Consider the following 19,035-nt stretch of genomic DNA (forward strand, 5'->3'; position numbering starts at 1 on the left):
ATCAGGTTTTGTCCTTAAAACGCTCTTGTGTGTAGGATTAATTTCTTATGCATCTCATGCCTTACGTAAATATTTTTTTTTTTTTTTTTTTTTTTTTTTTTACTGAATTTATTTGTTTAGTTAGTGTCCCTCATTGTTTTTTTTTTCTTGGTGATTGTATTTAATGTTTGTTTTGTCATGTTGTGGGATTTCTTGAAGTCTGCAGGCATAGAACAATAAAGGAGGGTGCCATGTACAAAGCTCACATGAATTGGTAACCGCTTCAGGTTTCAGACAACGACAGCCGAGCCACAAGAGGCCACACAGGAAGAGGGGAAATGTGCTGTCTTGTATCAATGTATCTGATATTCCCAGACTGAAGTATGCATCATTCATCAAGGGATGAATGACTGCAGCACAGAATTCATATGAAAGTCTTAGGGTTTTTACTTTACGGTGCTAATAATAAACCATCATTTTGGTGACAATACAGGGAAATATTACCCAATGTTTCAGAATCTCTGATTTTGAATACATGCGCTTCAAAAATACATAGAAGAAAATCTCTTAAATTGAATATGCATTTCCCTTACGTTCGCATACACCTCATCCTCATTGTTACATATGCACTCAATGCAGACAGTGAAAGAGTACATGGCAAATCACAGCACGGTTTTAAAAGCTTTGCAACATCCACTCTCTGAAAGCAGCCACTGATTAAGAACATGCCACAGCTGCTGAATTTAACCTCCCTCCTCATGGGGTCTGTGCTGTGCTCTCTGATGATATTGATTCATACTCTCTGCGAACATCTAAGCAGCCAAAGAGGGACTCTAGAATGTTCAGCACACCATTCTGGATGGAATCCACTTGCTCCGCTGGGCAATACTCATCCAAACTGGATCTGACAGGGATACATTGAAATTTTATATTATCTTTATCTTATTTAAATCTTATACATACATTTACAACACATGTGAAATGACATATACACACACTACTGTTCAAAAGTTCAGTACTTAAAAAAAAAACTACTTTTATTCAGCAAGGACACATTAAACTGATTAAAAGCCACAGCAAAACATTCATAATACAAAATATTTATATTTTAAACAAATCTTGTTCTTTTGAACTTTCTATTCAAGGACTCCTGAAAAATGAAAAACTATCAATGTTTCCACTAAAAAAATAAATAATACTAATATATACTGTGTTTATATACAAAACAATTTATGTCAAAAACTGTCCAAAAACTGAACTGTTTAAATCTAAAAATTGTTTTGTCATTTATAAGGGAAATGCCAAACTGAAACAACTAAATATTCTTTATTCACACACAATAAACAAAAAAAATATATATTTTATTTTTATTTTGTATGGCCTCCTTTGGCCTTGATAACAACTTGCATTGTTTTATGTAGTTTTCCACAGTCTCTGTTGTAACTGACTTCCAAATAGCTTAGTTGTTCCCAAAGGCTTGTTTTTGATTAAACTTTTGTGCGATCTATCTGTGAATTTATCTTCGATCTATCTCCATTAAATCCCAACAATAATTATATTTTAGCATTAGAAAGTGCAGCCTCTGTGAGCTTAAGAGACTTTTTTCAACATTCATTTATTTATTTTTCTTACTGCCCCTAGACTTTTGAAGTAAATATATGTCCCTGGCGATGATAATAAATACATAATAATAATAATAATAAAACATTTTAAGTATTCTTAACACAGATAAAAAAAAAAAGGTGCATGTCAGCCACGGTGATGCACCATCAGTCAAAGAACTTGGTATTCAAAGACTAGAAAAATATTCCCATGGACCATGAAGGGCTGCGCTCCCCCTGACTCATAGAGATAAGCGAGTGACTGATGAGTGTGATGTAGAGTCTATGCTCATTAAAAAGCATGCTAACAGATCACTGAGACACAAGTCTCCCATAACACCATCTGTCTCAGTGGCACAGATTTAAGCATCTGCTTTTGGAGCAAAAACCAGCCTACAAACAATCATTATGTCATAAATTACAATGCTAATTAATGCAGACCAAAAAGAAAACAAGAAATAGGATGCTTCTCTGTGGGAAAAAAACACCAAATGTTTTTAACCATAGAGAATGTAACAAATCATAAGCGAAAGATTAAAGGACCCAATGTACTTTTCAAAAGGAGACACAGAACAGACGTCCATATGCTCTAATGACTGATGTACCTGGATATAGTGACTATGGTGGGTTTGGGCATGCTTTCCAAGAAGAGCTGCACAGCCGTGATCATTTGCCGGATCTCCTCTTCACTGCTGATGTGGTGAGGGAGCTCGGAGTAATCACAGGTCAAGCCAGCTTGATGCACCTAGACTCTACAACACAGGCACAAATATATCAGTCTGTGGTGCGGACAGACATGCCTCAGCACTACAAGCCAAGGAAGGCAAATTTGTAATCCTTCATGTTCTGCTTGGAGGCTCTCAATAGCTCAAAAAGTATACTTGACATTAAGTAACAGGTTGATATTTCATTATTTTTCCTCATTACTGCAAAACATTTTTAATTAGTATTGTGTCTTGTTTTGCAGAAAAACAATATCTAAACATCTTTGAAACAAGATTTACTTTAAGATTCATGACTTGTTTTTAGAGATCATGTCTTGAATTACATTCATTACATCTAAATTACATTGGCATGTTATTGTCATGTTTTTACTTAATTCACACACACACACACACACACACACACACACACACACACACACACACACACACACACACACACACACACACACACACACACACACACACACACACATTTGCTAACAAGAGTTCACATTGCAGCAATACACTCCTGACAGACGCTTATTTTTATTTATTTTATTGTTTTTTTCAACATTGTTGAAACAACGTGACTAGAATGAATACGAACCACATTTCTGAAAAGTGAATGTGTAATCTACAGTAAAATAGAGGGTTTAAAGTTTCAATTATAATGTCATCTGCCAACCTTTTTTTTTTTTTTAATTACATTAGAGGAGTTTATTACAAGAATATGAAGGTAAAATAAGAAGATACTCAGATTTCTGCTATTATTTTTCTACATACAGTACATCATTGTAGACTACCAAATCATAAAAACTATTTGGGATAACTGGGATGACAGACACTTCAAACATGATTAAAATACCCAAAGGATAAACACACACACACACACACACACACACACACACACACACACACACACACACACAAACACACAACTTTACCATTTCATAGTCCGGTGACTGAGTTCGATTCTTAAGGCTGTGTACAAGTCTGACAAGAGATTTCATTCTACAAAGAAAGAGAGGGGGGAAAATCAGTGCATGAGGCTGTGTCATCTCCTGCTTGATCAAATGCATACTGACTATATAAAACAATCAATCGACTGAATGGTGCGCTGATATGGAGCTATAATCAAAAAGCACAGAGCCTGTGGCTCTACCTTTTTATCTAAGTGTCAGCAGTAATACATACCCTGGGTTTGCTGCTAAACGTTCAACAGTTTCCTGGCCGTCATCCTCTACTAGTTCAGCGAATGCAGCCTCCAGGTCTTCAAGCTGGTGAGTGAGTCTCTCTACACAACCTAAGAGCTGCTCCTGAAAAACCAAAGACTGTTATTTGCCACCAGGGAAATGTGACTTCTGTGTGTCCTGTATTCAACAAAATACACTGAGGTTCAAAAGCCTCAGACCACATTTAACATATATATCATTTAAATGTGGTATTATTTAAAGGTTTTGATTTTAATGGTTTTGATTTTTAATGAATTTAATTTTTTTTAATTAAAAGTTTTTTTGTTTGGGGGAGCATTTTATTATTTTATTATTATTATTATTATTATTTCTTCTCCTCAAGAAAGATATTTAATAGATGAAAAAATGACTGTAAAGATATTTATAATATTATGCAAAATTTCTATAATAAATAAAGAAATGTTTCTGGATTTCTAAAGAATCATGTGACACTGAAAACTGGAGTAATGATTGCCAAAAAGCTTTGCCATCACTGAATTACTTTACATTTTAATATATATATATATATATATATATATATATATATATATATATACAAAATCCTTCATAGTTTTTTTTAAATTGTTATGTTTTTTTAAATGAAAAACAGTTTTTAAATTAAAATAATATTTCATGATATTACTACATTATTTAAACAGAAATCTTTTTCCTTTTTTAATTTACTTTAATTCTGATCACAAAAATGCAGCCTTGGTGAGCATAAGAGAGTCAAATATTGCCAACCACAAACTTGAACAGTAGATCACATTTGCAATTTTGACAACTCTGGATAATTTAAGTGTATCTCTGAATTGAACTTTTCATTCACATTGTCATGCTAATAATACAATTTGCAATTAAAATTCTTTTAAGCAGAAAAATGCAATACATTTCCACTAGTAGTCTCAGACTCCTGTGTATGTATGTATCACCATTCAAATGTGAATCTGTCAAAAATTATTTGTGAAGTCAATCATGAATGCTAAAACAGTTCTGACTGATTTTGATAAAAGCTGTTGCAACAGCTAATATATATATTTTTTGGATTGAATTAACTTGGAAAGCTGTTGAACACTTGAACACAGCTGTTGAGTTGTCACTGTTTTAAAAAAAAGAAAGAAAAGAAAACAAGATTAGCTTCTTGTAAGAATAGATTTAGCTTCACCCCCTGAGGGTGTTTAGTAACATGCCTGTCGCTATGACTGAATATATATCTCATGATTAGTTTAAGGTACATTTGATTAGGAATCTTTGTTACTTCATCTGAATCCTGCTGTGGCCTGCTAAAGCTGTATAACTCTTGCAGGAGAGCGTACTCTTCCTGGAAGACAACAACGGTGGCAAATAGACAATATATATATATATATATATATATATATATATATATATATATATATATATACAGTTTATATATTTGATATCATTTAGGAAACAAAGAGGACTATAATGATGGATCTGCTTGACTCACTCCACCTGTGTGTACATCTCCTTGAAAGGGTTCTTACAGGTGAAAAAATACAAGTCAATGTCAAGTATGTAAGGGTCAGACGGCTCTATAACCGCTGAAAGCCGTTCAGTGATGCAGCTTGTTGACCCCTCATCAGCTTTCATGATTGTGTGACTGCCGTTTCCTGACGCAGTGCCGCCATCAAGCGGTTGAGAAGAGGAAGTGCACGGGATGCCCCTTTTCAACTGCACATCATTGTCCTACTTTACATTTAGGTATTTTAGCACCACTTTGCCCATTTTCAGGTGTCCTTTTCTGCAAACTGTCAACGGGATCCACTCAACTGACATTTAACTGTAACTCTTTTGAGTTTTCCAGCTGATCCAGTGGAACATAAAGAGCGTCACTCAAAAAGTAATAGTCTGTGCTGGTGACCCTGAAAAGAGAAAGAGATTTCTTCTGAATGTTTTTAAACACGATTTTAACAGCACAATGTTTGCTGACAGGGTGGAGGTCTCATCCTTATTAATAGTAAATGAATGTCTGCTGCCATCTCATGGTTACATGCTGATAAGCTGCACCTGACCTGATGGTGGTTGTGGATGAATCTTTCCCCACACACATAGAATGATGTCCTTCTTTGATCTGCTGAGCCCAGTACGGATGCAGCCAGGCTACGTGGGATACGTGTCCAGCATAGACCATTGGCATAATCCAATTCTCAACGCTCAGCTCACTGCAAGAGCAAACAAAAACATGTCAGCCCTTATACTCACTGTTGCAACTAATGGTGTGAACACAAATCAGTGGGCTTTATTCTCAACAGCATGAGCTGTCTTTTAATAGTCTGATTTTAATAGTCAGAGGAGTATTCATGAAATGTGTTCTTTGTACAGGCATTCATGGTGCCTTAGACAACAGCCATGTAGACTTGAACTAAAACTTTCTGTACCGTACAAATTTCTATCAACTTGCGATGCAATAAAAATGAAACTGATAAAAAAAAATAACAATGACAAACCCAAAACTTTTACTACAATTAAAATGAAAATGGAAAATGTATAAAAATAAAAAATAATTCAAAATATTAATTAAATATATTAAATGGATGACTTCTCCAGCTAATTGCATAGCTAGGATATTATGTATCATAATGGAAACAATTAAATAAATTAAACTTGATTTGAAATGATGCAAAACAAAATATTAAAAAATAATTTAACATTCATTTTATGAAATAATAGATCACATAACACAATTTTTCACTCAAAAATAAGTTATATTCTTGTATTATATATAAGTTATATTATTGAACTTATTATTTAGATTGACAGTTTTACAATAACACAATAATATATATATATATATATTATGTTTATTGTAAAACTGTCAATCTAAATAATTTCAATAATATAACTTGTATATAATATAATACAATAATATAACTTTTATTTCTGAGTAATATATATATATATATATATATATATATATATATATATATATATATATATATATATATATATATATATAATATATATATATATATATATATATATATATATATTACTTTTACCCTTCACATCTTTCAAAGATTAAACGGTAAAACAATAAAATCTGTACAAAAAAGTACCTGACATAGAAATAGTAGCAAAATTATACTGTGATCTTAGCAAAAGGTTTCCAAGTCCGAAATTAAATTTAAAATCTATGATCGTTCCCAAAATTGATGAAAAGCCCTTATAAACTCACCTGAGCAGAGTCTCTTTGTCACACGGTATCAGCAGGCATATTCACAGGGATGAGGAGATCAGGATGGGAGTCCAAATGGACCATTTTAATGCCCTTCACTGGATTATGTTTCGAGCCAATGGCACGATATATGTGCTCCACCACCTAAAGCAGGTGGAAATGACATTTAAGTAAATGTCTACCCATGCTTTGCTTTTGCTTTCTACTTTGCTTTTATTGGAACTATTGTAAATTCAACTATTTAGCTAGCGAATTGAGCGTCTGGCGCGATACACGCGTTACGCGCGAATGGTGCTTTTTGTGCATTTACGCGTTTGACGCGAATTCGAGTCTGACGCCCGAGTTGAAAAATTTTAACTTTAGCGTCAATTCGCGCCGCGTAAACCAATCAGGAGCCTGTTTGCTGCTGTGGCGGCAGGCCCGCCCGGAGTCACTCATTCAACATGGAGGAACTACTGATATTGTCAGTGAGCAGTCACCCGGAGCTACGACACAAGTTCATATTTCTATAGAGACAGGAATAAAAAGGACCTCGCTTCGGTGAGGAAATTTGGGCAACCTGGTAAGTTGTAAATACACATTTCACTTTTGAGCCTTCCCGCCGTTTCTTACAACTATTTTCGCGTAAATTTCTCTTCAAACGCTTGCTTTTTACTCGCGTCTATCTCGCGTCTAGACGCGCGAATGCATTCAAAATGTTCAAGCGGCAAACTAGACGCGGTAGACGCGAATTATTAGACATTAATCAAAGCATAATTGCAAATAAACAAATTAATTAATTATGGTAAAAACAAAATGTATCTTTAGGAGTACAACAGTCACTGGGGCAGTATGTACCCTGCCCCAGAAACAAGTTGTTGTACTTTTTTTTTTTTTTTTTTTCTGACAGAATTTAGTCATCATTGTAAAAGTAGCCTATCCTTTGATTTGGATGTCGATGAAAATAATTTATGAGTAATATTTTTAGTAGGGATGGGTGATACCATTTATTTCGTTTTCGATACGATACCGATACTTTTCAAGGCCAGTATCATCGATAGATACTTCTAAACTGAACTTTTAAATTATGAAATTTATTAAATTATTAAATAGTAAAATGGGTAACGATACCCACTAAACTTTATATTTGAAATGCATTTTAACATTCAATACACCTTAATTATAACATTTTAGATTTTATTTTCGTTTACACATGGTTCAAATATGTGTACTGTAGTGGTAACCATGAAAATCTACAAAAAGTTGAACTATAGTCACTTTAGAAAAATCATGGTTCATTTTCATAAGGGACTGCCAGTGACAGGCTGTTGCATGCATAACATACGTAACCTTTTTATTCTGACAGTGTATGATTTATATTAACTTTACAGAATAGAACATTATAAATATAAACTTTTAACGTTCAATTTAAATAAATGTAATTGCACCAAACTATGTAGGCTACAGTTTCTTTTTTTTTTTTTTTTTTTTTTTTTTTATTGTGAAATAAACATTTTTTTTTTTTCTTCTGTCCTCTGATAAGCGTTGTTCTGGGCTGCCATTTCCAAAATCATCAGCTTTCTTATGATACTTTTGGGAAACGCAGCCCAGTTTGAATGCACTGTCAGATATGAGTAAAGGCTCTCTGTGATCGATTGGTTCTGCCTTGCAACATTTGCGTTTAGATGAGCAGGAAAATAGTTCTGTCCTGCAGTTATTCACTAACATAGGCTATTCGTCCAATTCAATGCATATTGTACACTATATATATATATATATATATATATTATATATATATATATATATATATATATATATATATATATATATATATATATATATTATTTTTTTTTTTTTTGTTTTTGTTTTGTTAAACAAAATCACTGGTAAATAAAACACACCTTAGTATCGATATTTTTTTTCTTTGAGTATCGATACTTTCGATACTTCAGCATCGATACGCCCATCCCTAATTTGTAGTTAGGCTCACTCATGTAGTGTACAAATGAAGGAGATTCAAAACTGCTATTACTATGTGCTTGTCCAACAAAAAAAATAGAAAGAAAAAAGTATAGATAGGTCTACAGGTCTGAGGTCACAAAACTCTTCAGGAGGTCTTCAGAAGGTTACAAAAACTCCAGTGAAGCAGCTGTAAGGATCTTCCGACAACTCTTGCATTGGCCCCTGTCAGTTACATATCAATATTGCATTAGCCAATTTTACTCCACACTAGAAAACTGCCTGTCCGTGAGCTGAAGTTTAACAGTTATAATTTGAAATGTATAGTGCCTTCAGGAAGTATTCACTTCACTCCCTTGAATTTTCACACATTGTTCTGGTTATATCACTAAATTTCGAACACCTAAAGTATTTTTCTTTCTTCAGTAACACAATCATGCAACATTTAGACTGTGAGTTCAATACACTCACAGTCATACTGTATATAAACTTGAGCATGTCAGTCAAGGCAGTCAAATCAAGTTTTTGCAAATGTCATTGTACAATTTGTCTTTTTGTGCAGTTAAAGTCATTGCAGCCACAGTCCGCAAATGTAGGAAATAAAGAATAGCAAAATATATAATAAACATGAATGTGCAGAATGCATGGGTAATACTGTGAGTAACAAAGGGTCAAGCAAAATAATAATAATAAAAGTTTTTCAATAGAGTATACCCAGTCAAATATAGGCCATTCAGTGCAAGTGTCTTGAATAGACCTTGACTCTTGTTCTTTTTCATCAGACAGCATTTTTTACAAGAGTTTCACGTTTTGGTTTAGCCTATTACGCAATAAAATCCCATCTGTGATGCAATAATACCAGACCTGTCCTTCTGTTCCATGTTTTACCTTGAGTAGAACACACATCTTCTAAGAAGATCTTCTAGGATGTGAATTAACTTCTAAGGGAACTCAATTTTTTAAATATATATATATATATATATATATATATATATATATATTATATATATATATATATATATATATATATATATATATATATATATATATATATATCTGCATTTAATAACATTTGACTTTAATTTTCACTACTGTGAGACTTCATAATCATAGTTTGCAGGAAAGCTGTCAATAATGTTGAGGATAGCGATTCATTACGGCCATTACACAACCAGGAAGGGTCTTGAGAGACACATAGAAGACAGAAAATGAAATGGGGCAAGATAGGACAACAACACTTCATATGCACACTTACATAATTTCAATGGACCATTCATTCTCATGGCTTCTAGCAGACTCCAGGCATGACTTATGATGGCCTTTATTAATGGCCACTGCTTTCACTTCTGTGTTAATTGCCCTTTTTTTCCAGTTGCTTATTTTCCACAGGCAATTTCTTGCCTGACAGCAGGACTGCAGTTATCTCTCTCTCACTATCTCTCTCTCTCTCTCTTTTTCTCTTCATTTTTTTGGAAGTTTTAAAAGACAGCGATATTTATTATGTGATAAAGCAATTAACCAACAAACCAACAGCATGTTCAGAATGAACACAGACATATCTTGTTGCATAAACGCATACAGTATCAGTGCAATCCAAAAGTAATTTTCTGATTTTCTACATAGTTTATTTGAGGACAATATAAAATTACTTTTACAGGAGTGAAAGAAATCCAATTTACAAATGCTTCAGCAGCAACAAAACAAGAAGCAATCAGTGTGGTGTGAATTACATCTTAAGGCAGTAAGTAAATCTCAAACTCAATGACTATGTCAAGTAGTTTTGCTGCCACCCAACTGATATTCCTGATTTTAGGGAAGCAGTCAGATAATGTAAAACACTGTGCAGGGAATGAGTTTTGTTATGGGAAATTGACCAACATCTCTGATTAGCAAATGTCTGCAAAGAAACTTGCAATTGTTTGCTTAAAATCAATATCAAAATCAATGTACGTGGAGATTATTTCCCTGTGAAAAAGAAGTGCACTTAACTGTATTGAACGTGCACTTGTAGTGAACTTTAAAACTTAAAAAGTATATATTTAAAAAAAAAAAAAAAAAAAAAAAAAAAACTGTACTTGCAGATAATATAATGAAATAAAGGGCCACTTAAGTGTACCCAAGAGAGTAGATTTTTAACCCCCTAAAGTGAACTTAAAAAAGTGAACTTTGTAACAATGTCAAATTAAATGTTTACTTTATTAATACATTTCACATGTAGTAATCTTTTGTAATGCATTAATTTATACTTATTGTGATGCACTGACTAACATACTTAAGCATGTTTAAAGTGCAGTACTTTAAAAACATTTTTTTTTTAATTAAGATTCATACTGAATAAAGAAGCTTTCTATTTAGGTTTGTTGGAATAGGACAATATTTGGCTGACTATACAACTATTTGAATATCTGGAATCTGAGGGTGAAAAAAAAATATATAAAAATAAATATAAATATTGAGAAAATCAACTTTAAAGTTATTAGCAATGCATATTATAAAAAAAAAAAAAAAAAAAAAAAAAAAAAAAACCTTTTTATATATTAACGGTAGGAAATTTACAAAATATTTTAATGGAACATGATTTTTACTTAATATCCTAAAGATTTTTGGCATAAAAGAAAAATCAATCATTTTGACCCATATAATGTGTTGTTGGCTATTGCTACAAATATACTTGTGCAACTTATGACTGGTTTTGTGGTCCAGGGTCACATTTTAATTGTAGTGTGTTATTCGATAGTACATTTAAATGAAATATTTTTAAAATCTGAGAAATTGCATCTTAATTACAATGTGTAATTACACATATATTTGACATGCAAGTTTTAATAGAAATTACATTAAAGTTTATTTTAGTTTACCATAAATGCTTGTCAGTACATTTTAACACTTTCAAATTTTGTAATAGCAAAGATGTCCTACAGTACTTAAGTGGGTCAAAATCACCGTAACGTTAAGCAAATTGCATTTAATATAAATGAAAACTATAATGCTTTTTAATTTAATTGCAAAATGTTTCCTTAAGTTTTCTCTTTTTTAAAGTACAATATATTATTTCTGTAACAAGAACTGAAGTGTGCTAAAGTGTACTTTTAGCCTCCAGTTTATTTATTTATTTATTTTTATATATTTCTAACATTGATGGGAAATGTTAGATTGTTGTTTTCAAACACTACGGAAAAATGTATGTTCCTAACATGCTGAAACAACTTACTTGCGGGTAAGGTCATGTTTTAGACTGAATTAATGCTGCACTACACATAATTCTATAGAATTAACTAGCTTTTTCTCATCACTGAAAGCATGTTATTAGGACCAGCACAATATGAGAGGTTGTTCTTGCTGTCATGATGAATAAAGTTCAATCTGCCATGCCATGAGTTCACTATAAACCACATTGCTTGAAAAAGAGACACACTACTTCAGTTTCCACTGACCTGAACTGTTTGCTGGGAGGCCATGGTTTGCCCAGAAGCCATGCAGATCATTACTGAAAGGTATGTGAGGCATAGGTGTAAATAAACTGCAGTTTGCTCTTGTAAATGGTAGGTACAGCCCAATACAAGACAGTGATTAATAAGGCTAATGTATTTTCTTGGATTTGTGTTAAAGAGGATGAATGTGTTTTAGGGGAAATATTATAAGGTGCCTTCCTGCTTTTCTCTCTCTTGGCAATGAAAATGTTGTTTATTGTGCCATTTAAGAGCTTTGGAAATAATAATGGCCAGAAATCCAAACACATGTGACCTTGTCGACAAGTGATCTTTTATTTCCAGGGAGAGGAATGATAAGGGATGTGTGCTGAAGTAAATTACCAAAGCTGCATTGCTCGAGTCTCTAGGACCTATTGCATCATCACCCCAGAGATAAGCTCAGGAAGGCTTCATCTGAAATTTCACTCTTAGCAATTTCACTGATGCATTAAAGGAAGCATGGTTATTTGTATGAATACAGGAGGGGAAAGCCTGTGTCCCTGTGGCCTGCTGTAGCTACCTGGTCATGTAAAGCCTTTGCAACCATATAGGCTGTGATTTAGGCACTTGGGGAGGTTAAGAGATGTTTCTTGAAGTTTGTTGAATAAACTTGCTCATGTTTTTCTTGCTCTTCTCTTCTGGAAATACTGAAGATTGATGCATTATGTTAAAATATAATATGTGACAAGTATGGCACAAGACTTAGTTCTATCCATCGGTTGTTGATTTGATGAAGGCAGTTCTAAATGCAAGCTTGTAGTCAACTAAAAAAAAAAAAAAAAGCAGGTTTTAAGCAGACTAAATTATTGGAGAAGTCCAGCATGACCAAAGAGAAGTTTGTGGTTTCAACAGAAGGTTGAGTTCTGACATTTTGATTTTATAATTCTGAGCTCAGTTTTTCAAAAATAAATTTGAAATTGATAAATCATTCACAAGAAGATAATTAAAATTGCTTTTAGAAAATAGATGAGTTGGGAGGTGAGTTGGGTTTAATGTAACAATAAATGTGCTAAATTGCAAATGCTATAAACAGAACTCCAATATGTTCTGCTAAGTTTTGTGGATTATTATTATTTGTGTATTTATTTATTTTTGTTTGTTTGGTCACAATCAGCATGTTGGGGAAGTTGGCCTCTCTCTCTTAGAAATTATTGATGAGCTCTGATGCTTAGCCTTGACTCTGTAATTAAACTGTAACCTGTTAGCACATGTACTCCATGTTTCTCATAGTACGGCATCAAACCGACTCTAATTAGGAGCCTTGAGAGAAGCTATAGGGCTCACATCAGTGGAATATATAGATGCGCATGTGTTCCAAGATGCAACGCTCCATCTCCTCCATGATTAATGCAAAGGCCTTTGGCTTTGACCCAATCTGATGATGAAGACCGCACGTCTCACATGCTGGTTCCGCCGCCACTCACCCCTCCCCACATCCGGGGACAGCCCCGTCGGGCTGGTGGCCCTGGGTTCACATCAGCTGCCGAGGGTTTGTTAGTGGAAAGCTCACACTGGAGCGGAAGGCGCTGTGGAGATCTCTTTTGTTGAATTATTCCTCAGGTTATATAGCTTCCAGACCCTTTCACTCAAAGTTTTGCCAGCAAGTCCACAGTAGGTGAGGCAGATCCAGAGAAGAAGGTGGAAACTTTGTGCAGTCAGTCAGTTCATCTGTAACTCAGCAACATGATCTGTGCCACTCTGAGTCGCCGTGTGAAGCGGTGCAGTGCTGCTCGCTGCTCTTTAGGACACATGGTGCTCAATTCACTTCAGCTGGATTATTAGCTCTGACTCTCTGTCAGGGCTCTGCTGAATAAATAATGATGTGCTGATGGATTTCCATGTTGGGCTCTGTCATTCCTGATGTTCTCCCTTATTCTCTCTTCTCTCTCTCTCTCTCTCTCAGTGCTGATGGATTTCCATGTTCTCTTCCTGTTCTCTCTTTCTCTCCTCGGTCTCTCTATCTCTTTGGATTTTTCCTGTTTTCTGTTGCCTCGCCAAAGGCTTCAATTTGCTATGTAGATTGTGTCATCTTCTGCAGAACATTCTACATTATAATGACTTTCTGGTCGGTCAAGGGTTTAAAAGTGCATTCAGTTAATTTTTTGCTGGTAGATACAGCAGTCGTCTTGGGCTTATACTGACATCTAGTGGGACAGATGTAGCATTAAGCAAAAACAAACAGTTACCGATGACTTTGTAGAAATACACTATTTGCCGTCAGCTGTTATACATTCATTACAAAATGATGAAATAACAGAGGGGTTGCTGAGATGATTGTAAGCATATTTCTGTATTTAGGATGGACAATATATTGTAGGGCTCGGCAAAAAAAAAAAAAAAAAGGATTTTTCAATTAATCGTTTTTTTAAATGATGTCGATTCGACATCGATTCTCAAAAGCTGCTAAACAATTTTTTTTCTGGTATTTATTTCAGCAAACATTTAAAAGAAGATCTGATTAATGTGAATCTTTTCATTCGTCTTCTCCACTAGATGTCACCCTCTTATTTACCTTGCGCAATGTTACAACGGAAAGCCTGTCACTCATTCAGTGTGCTTGTCATGGCGGAGATACTGTTGACAAGAACAAAGCAATTTGCGTGATTTACAATGCTCAGGTAAAATTCTATAGTAATACAAAAAATCTGCGGAAGCATTTGACATCACGCGTAAAGGCACCATAATTTCCACAAAGAATGAATGAATGAATGAATGAATGGCAGATGGTGCAACCCTGTTTTGTTTACACAAGCACGGATGCTTGCGGTGTTTTTCAGCCTCTGTCATCTCTCTGATGATATGAATACACAAATTTCATCCCCGGCTGCTCTGAGAGTCACTTTATTAGCATTTTACCGTTTAATTTGACAAAACTACCATCATATCACATACACAGCAGCTGCAAGTTCCTCACAGCAACCCGTCAAAATAAAAGTTTAGTTTAAAGTGAAGAAACTGTCAAAAATATATTACTATTTAGCAGTCTTAAGACTCAGTGTAACAACAATGCTACTACAACTACTACTACTAATAAATATTAATATATCTTCATTTTTAAAGGAATAATCACATTTGTTTTCTTTTTAATTCTAATAGTAAACCTGCAGCACTTTATTTGCCAAAAAATCAAATTTCAGTTGATTAGGATAAATTGAATTGCCTTAAGCCTTCATCTGATTGATTATCGCCAGTATTAGAGATTTTATAATTACCAGTTGAATGTTGGATATCTAACTGTGCACTGCCATTTCTCTGTATCTCTTTTTTCATGATGTTTTCACTATCCAATGATTTCTTTAAATTAATCTTTAAAAAGACTAATGATTTTAGTCTGTTTGATGTAGGCTAATATTTAGCAAAATCTCAAAATGAATATCCATTTTCATTATAATGCTTCATGAATTTTTACATTTACAATCAAGTGTTTTATAGAGGGTATGCATTAACATCAGTTAACATCAGTTTAAACTAAAGGTTGCTGGACTCGATATAGTGTTTCTTAGAACTTACCAAGTATCCAGTGGTCCATGGATACTAATATGCAGCCAGCAATCATTTCATGAAATTTATGTGTGCCTGATTTCAATGCAGAGGAAGTAACATTACATAAAGCAAATTTGTCTGTGAGCGTTTTATTTAGAGTGTTGTATGATTTGGTTTCAATTTTTCATTTATTTTTTGTGTTTTTTTAGATATTTGTTATTATGGGATTTCTGTTTAGTTGCAAAAACTAAAGTCTCAAATTCTATTTGATTTTATTTATGATAGTTAAGAGTCAACCACTCCTACCTAAAATGGCTCATTCTAACATGCCCCCACGTCTACGTCATGAAGTGGGAAGTTTTGCATAATGTTGCCCAAATGGTCACGCAAATGAAGAAGGCATAACTTTTGTTCTCACTGTTGCCACCGCTGCCATGATGTGGAGACGCTGTGTGTTTCATTGTGAAAGTGAAGCTACTTTGTTTGGCCTTCCAAAAAAGGGACACAACTAGAAATCAGTAGTTCAGTTGTATTTACAACACTGTTCCGGAACAGTTCAACCCAAATATTTAAATGTGTGCAACGCATTTTACGGAGGATGAGAACTGTTTCCTGGGAGAGTAGCCTACAATGCCAGTGTTTCTATAAAGTGGGGCAATTCCAACTTTAGAGGGACAAAGTTCTTTTTAGCAACATCACATGACCCCTTTAAATACAAAATAGGTTGGTCTATATACAGGTGACCACTTATATCAATGTTATATTTTCTATCGTCTAGCCCAAAAACTTATATAGTTTTTGTCAGTGTTTAAATTGAATTGCAGCGATTCATTTGCTTCTCTTTTCTGTAGCTTTCATCAGTCTGTAAAAATATTCATCAGATGTCTTTTTGAATCTCTTTGTACAGTTAATCACATAGCTCTTTCTTGTTTTAGGTGTGTTTTGTGTGTTCTGTTGCAGCATTCACGCTGAAAACCAATGCTGCCATCAGTCTTTTTGCCACTCAGTGGGCGGAGCTGCAGTCACTCCAGCTCAAGTCAAGTCAAGTCAAGTCTGCTTTATTGTCAATTCTTCCACATGTACAGCACATACATACAGAGAATTTAAATTGCGTTACTCTCAGACCCATGATGCATACAGATAACACTAACAGTAGAGCCTAAAAATCCAGCTGATGGTGACATCACATGCGTACCCTCTATTGTTTTATTATTTTGTTAAAAATGACTTTTGACTGAAGATCACATGATCATAAATGGAAATCACTACAGTGAAGTTACCATCACATGTTTCCTTCCCTAACGGACTTCTGGAAGGAACCTTCATGAAGGGATTCAGTTGTTAACTTTCAAAAAAGCCGTTTGGAATTCGCCCCATGAAGTGTCCAACATTCCACACTTATTTTTTTCGGTTATTTAAGTGCACTTTTTCTTTTTGGAATTTTCAGTGTGAGCGCACTACTCACACTATTTATATACAAAATGTCATAGAGTATTGCAAAAGTATTTGGGATGCACCTTATAAGTGAAAGTAAAGATGGCGCTTTCGGCATCTGACGCTGCTAACAGTGCATTATATTCTCTCAAAGGCGACGAGAGAATATGCTGACAAGTTTTAATTTACTCCCTTAATATTTCTCTTGTGGTTCAATCTACCTGTGAGAAGGCATCTTTAACTATTTTAAGTTTATGCTGTTAAATATATATATAGAAAAAAATAATTTATACATAAAAAATAATAACTTCTAGCATATTCTTAAACTTGGACCCTATTATTGAAGTACAAATTCAAGCAGTGGACACAAGCCACACTCTCTTTTCTTTAATTGAAAAATAGCGTATGCATTTTAGGCTATATGATTGCAGTAAAATTTTAGTTCAAAAATGTAAATGGCATTGTTTAAAAAATGCTTTATTGACTGCATTTGTGCGTGTCAGGCCCGTCCGCTGTTCACGCCCCGGTACAAATACGTGTATCGTTACACCCCTAATATATATATATTTATCCTCCATTAGAAGAATCTATTGATGATATTTTAGGTCACATTATGTTGAGGTTTGTCTGGAACAACCCAAATGGTTTTTAGGTCAACTATCCTAAACCTCTTACTTGTAAAAGAAGATGCATGATACGATTCTAATGTGATTTGTAAATTTTTTTTTTGATAATAATTATTACTATTATTTTTTTTAGTTATGATGATGGCTTTTTTTTATAGATTTTCATTAGGTGGTTAGTCGCAAAAAAAAATCACGTGAAAAAATTACGCAATCGGGCTGCGCAGTCAGTAGCCGCATTTCCACTGTCGGGCCAGTGCGAGCCAGGGCTTAAAACGGGCCGGGCGGGGCTAATAGCCTCGGGCCAGTAGCACGAGGCCAGAATAGCGCAGCGTTTCCACAGTCGGGCCAGACGCTACCCGCTGCGCGTCACTAAAAAACCCGCCCTTTACACTCCTCTCAGGAACAACGTCATGCAACCCCCATCAACAAAGAGAAGTTATCAGAAAACTAATGAGAAATAAGTCACTGGAAACTAGCGCGATCACAAAACGAACACGATAACAGCGCGGCCTTTTGTTTGCATGCTTTGTTAAATATTTAAATTCAAAAGCATCAATGTTTTACTATAAGTGATACATTGATCATAATGATTCAATTATCAGGACTCAAAATTAATCACACAGAAATAAATGTATTTTCTATTTTTATTTTATTTTTATTTTTAACGCTTATGAAAATGAGCCTGCTTATTCAGTCGAGTCTGTTTCTGTTTATTTGTAGCCACAGTAGCCTATATACGTCACATTTAGAATGAATGATAATAACTCTATTTTTATAAAAGCTCCCAAACAAAAAACATTATATTTTGATGACATGCTACGCGGAGCTAAACTCTCGAGACGAGACTTATGACAGATAAAATATGTTACTAAATAAATACACAATTGTGATAGAGAAGCTGACGTCTGATTTCTCCAAGTGGTTGCATTTACCATTTATTTATGTATGACATGACATCAAAGCAACGAGAGATCAACGAGATCTCGTGCCTCGCGGTATATACCAAAGCGCACTTCAGAGCGCATCTTTTCAAAGGCCGGCTTCATTGTGAACAAGTCGAGAAGCTCCCTTCTTCCCAACAATGTGGACGAGCTGGTGTTCCTCTCACATAATATGAAAAAAAAAAAAAAAAAATATCGAATTGAAAGCTTAGGTAAGAATGCTTAATTTCCTTTTTGTAGTGTTTCCGTTTGCTATCTGTTCGGCTATATAAAAAAAAACCCGGGTATTTTTATAACGGTTAGGCTATACAAATAAATAAATACATATTATTTTTATTTATTCGTTTTTATATAATGCAGAAGTTGTTTTTTTCTTCTGTAAGAAAAATTAGTCTGATATTCGCAATTTGTTGTTTCAGGTCAAGACTCAT

The 19,035-nt window shown here is 34.2% G+C and overlaps 1 pseudogene; it reads right to left on the bottom strand.

The window, feature by feature from the left end:
• Positions 1-196: 196 nt before the first annotated feature.
• LOC109081613 lies at positions 197-12,108 on the bottom strand (annotated as a pseudogene).
• Between the last annotated feature and the right edge of the window lie 6,927 nt (positions 12,109-19,035).

Source organism: Cyprinus carpio, chromosome B2 (assembly GCF_018340385.1).
Source record: "Cyprinus carpio isolate SPL01 chromosome B2, ASM1834038v1, whole genome shotgun sequence".
NCBI lineage: Eukaryota > Metazoa > Chordata > Actinopteri > Cypriniformes > Cyprinidae > Cyprinus > Cyprinus carpio.